Source organism: Lactuca virosa, chromosome 8 (assembly GCF_052849685.1).
Source record: "Lactuca virosa cultivar CGN04683 chromosome 8, Lactuca_virosa_CGN04683_v6, whole genome shotgun sequence".
NCBI classification, from domain to species: Eukaryota; Viridiplantae; Streptophyta; class Magnoliopsida; order Asterales; family Asteraceae; genus Lactuca; species Lactuca virosa.
In genome coordinates, this window is record NC_136433.1 from 353,186,267 (window position 1) to 353,188,912 (window position 2,646).

Below are 2,646 nucleotides of genomic sequence, written 5' to 3' on the forward strand. Positions count from 1 at the left end.
ATGCATAAAATGATTTAGATGATTGATTTTCCTAAAAATGCAAAAGCTAAAAGAAAAAGAAAAGAAAATTCAAATCGAACTCGGGTTGCCTCCCGAGAAGCGCTTCTTTTTTATGGAGTCGTGAGCTGGACTCCGTTCCTCCCTACGTTGAGCTGTCAGAGGAGTCCATCACCGCCTGAATCTTATGTTCTTTCCATCGCCTCTTGTAAGCTTGGACACGTCGAATGTACGACTTCTTTGAGTTCTCCTTTTTAGCTTTTTTCTCGTCTTCATCAAGCTTTCTTTTGATCCCTTTAGTCTCTAATTTTTCTTCATTCTTCAGCTCCATAGGAATCTTTTCTTCCTTCATCATTGGACTTGTCTCCTTAGAAGTTACCTCATCTTCTTCATCATCATTCGATATTTCATCTCTTTCCTTACTTACCCAAGAAGTTGGATTTGTGTAGGCAATGACTTCAACTAAAAACGGGACGGATGCTCTCGGTTTTGTTCGTTTAACTTGTTGAATTGTTTTGATTTCTTCCTCCATGAGCTTCTCTAATTGTTCAAGTTCATTCTCTTCACCTATATTGAAAACCTCTCCTTGAACATCACTTCCTTGGAAACCATCTTCTATTCCAAAAGTTTCCTTTTCATCTCCTATCCTCAAAGTGAGCTTGGACTCGCGAATATCAACCAAGGCACCAACAGTATTAAGTAATGGGCGACCAAGAATAATGGGGACATCGGGATCTTCTTTCATATCCATAATCACAAAATCAATTGGGAAAACGAATTTCCCAATTTTTACTAATATGTCTTCTACAATGCCCCTTGGTTGTGTCACTGAACGGTTTTCCATGTGAATTGTCATTTTGGTAGCCTTCATCTTCTGAATATTAAGCTTTTTGTAAAATGAGAAAGGCATCAAATTTATGCTAGCCCCAGAATCGGCTAAAGCATATGTCTTCAGATTGTTCCCAAACTCACATGGAAGAGTGAGGAGTCCAGGATCTCCCATATTCTTTGGTAACTCTCCCAACACTACCCTTGAACTTTCCGCACTTAAAACCACCTTGGAAATTTTCTTTAATTGTTGACGCGTATCCATTAAATCTTGTAGGAACTTTGCATAATCCGGAATTTTAGCTAACGTCTCCACAAAAGGAGTATTTATAGGAATACCCTTTATGTGTTTTATGAATTCCAAATGCTCCCTTTCCAGTGGACTAAGATTAGCTCGAGAGGGAAACGGTAAAGGTGGACGATAAGCCAGAACATTTTCTGAAGTTTTCTTTCCAGACTAATCCCACGTCGTGAGCATATCGGGCTCACGTCGTGAATCTGGTATTTCAGCAGAACTTTGATTTTCGATCTTTAACTTTTTCGGTTATGGTTCGAGCTGCCTTGGCTCTACTTCTAATGCTTCTAGGAACTTAGATTTCGCCTCTTCTTCAATCTCAATCATCATAACATGGGATTGAGCATTCTTTTCGGGAAATTGTGAGGATAATTTGTTGCTCACCAAAGTAGTTAGTTGACCAATTTGGACTTCGAGATTATGGATCGATGCTTGATGATTTCTTAATGAAGCTTGTTGGTCAATCATCATTGTCTACTGTTCTTTCATCATTTTCATGTGTTCCTTTAGCACTGCATCGGTATCATCATGCCTTTTCTCGGAAGCCTCCATAAATCGGGTCAAAATGTTTTCCAAATCTACTTTCTTCTCGGCTGGTGGTTGCTCTTTTTGGTAGAAGCCTCGGCCTGTCTGCTTATATTTCTATTCTTTTTGCTTCTTGTATTCATCATATGGCAGCCACTCCTTCTTTAGTTTTCTCCAATCTTCATCATACTTATCCCCACTCGAATAACAAACTTGAGCCTTCATGTTCCCATATTCATACAAGTTGCAATCCTTAGTCAAGTGCGGACCATTACACCTTTCACATCCAACTCTTATAGCATGAATTTATTGGTCCATTTTTGTCATTCTCCTGTCCATTGTATCAAGCATGGCCATTACAGCAGCCATGTCTGCAGAATTTCCACCCCGGCTTCCTTTAACTCCTTCATTTCTTGGATTATGGTACTCACGAGAATGCTTTGCAAATTCTTCAACTAACTCCTTACCCTCCCTTAGATTTTTCCTTGTCAGTGGCCCTTGAGAATCAAGGAGTTGCCTTATCATAACATTAACCCCGTCATAAAATATGGATACTTCTTGTTGGATGTTGAGGTCATGTTGAGGACAATTCCTTAGCAACCCTTTGTAGCGCTCCCATGCCTCATAAAGTGACTCCCCTGGCTGTTGCTCAAAATTGGCTACCGCCTTTTTGAGTTTAGCTATCTTTGATGGTGGGCAAAATTGGTCCAAAAATTGTTCGCGCATCTTAGCCCAAGTAGTGATTGCACCAGGTGGAAGTGCTTTTAATCAATCTTTCGCAGCTCCCTTAAAAGTAACACGAAGCATCCTTAGCAAGACGATATCTCTATTAACATTCGGGACATTAAAATAATTTGCAATGTCATTGACCTCATCTAGATTCTTAAAAGCATCCTCATGATCTTTTCTATAAAATGGAACATCCTTAAGTGCAGTAAGGATGTGTCCCTTTAGCTCGAATGTGGCAGTGGCAGGAATCGCGGGTTGTACTAACCCTGGAC

The 2,646-nt window shown here is 40.0% G+C and overlaps 1 non-coding gene across 1 annotated transcript; it reads left to right on the forward strand.

Annotated features, from left to right (window-relative positions):
* The first annotated feature begins 2,216 nt into the window (after positions 1-2,216).
* Positions 2,217-2,323, forward strand: LOC145135251 (small nucleolar RNA R71). Its single transcript, XR_013719713.1, has one exon. It is a non-coding gene; the product is annotated as a small nucleolar RNA R71 (small nucleolar RNA).
* The last annotated feature ends 323 nt before the right edge of the window (positions 2,324-2,646 follow it).